We start from the raw sequence: 868 nt of genomic DNA, 5'->3' as shown, positions 1-868 counted from the left end.
GTTATCTTTCTTATTTTATGAGAGTTAGGCATTGTTCTATGCTGTTCATATAGACTAACTCATTTAATCGTCTTAATGTAACTATTTGGTAGATACTAGCATTATTATTCCCATTGCACAGATGAAGAACTGAGGTACAGAGGGCTTCAATAAGTTGCCCAAGGACATAGCTAGGAAATGAGAGGCCAGAAATGGAGGTAGACTGGGCTCTCGACACTAAACCACATTCTTATCTGTGATCATCAGGAGACTTGGACTAGAGTCCCTCATCTTTCCATCTCTTTCAGACCTGACCCTGTCCTGCAGCCCCTGCAAATCCAGTAAAGACTTGTTTGGATGCGAATCAACCCCTCAGATGGTTGACGGTCCTTTCAAACGTTTTGACAAGGGGAAAGGAACAACTACCCGGGAAACTCAACATTTTGAGGCGATCTACAGCTTGGTAAATACCAAAAAGAGTGGAAACAGGGTGATAAAAAGAAATATAAATAGCCTCACCGTTATCTTCAGCGTACATTATAACGCGGAACGGCGGCTGGTGGCTCTCAGTAGAAAACACAACCTCTTTGCAATGTTTTGTTTGTGTTGCTGTTTCTGTTAGTGTGAACGAATTACAAATAAAGACTCACTTCAATATTTAGTGAGAATTCTACTAATTGGACCAGGGCTTGAATGCGGGCCTAGATTTGTTCTAACTCTGAAAAATGCTTTGCGAAGGCCAAGCGCGCGTGCGAGGTAGCAGGGGAGAAAGGCTTAGCCGACTCAAGACAACTGTTTTCAAGCAAGTTGACAACCACTTTGCCAGGGTTCCTTTAATGAGCTAATTACAAAGGGCTCTTAGGTGTTCTGTGCAGCCAGTCCTGGAGGA

Source organism: Panthera uncia, assembly GCF_023721935.1.
Source record: "Panthera uncia isolate 11264 chromosome D3 unlocalized genomic scaffold, Puncia_PCG_1.0 HiC_scaffold_8, whole genome shotgun sequence".
Lineage (NCBI taxonomy): Eukaryota > Metazoa > Chordata > Mammalia > Carnivora > Felidae > Panthera > Panthera uncia.
The sequence above is the reverse complement of the archived record's forward strand: the minus strand, read 5'-3'. Positions refer to the sequence as shown.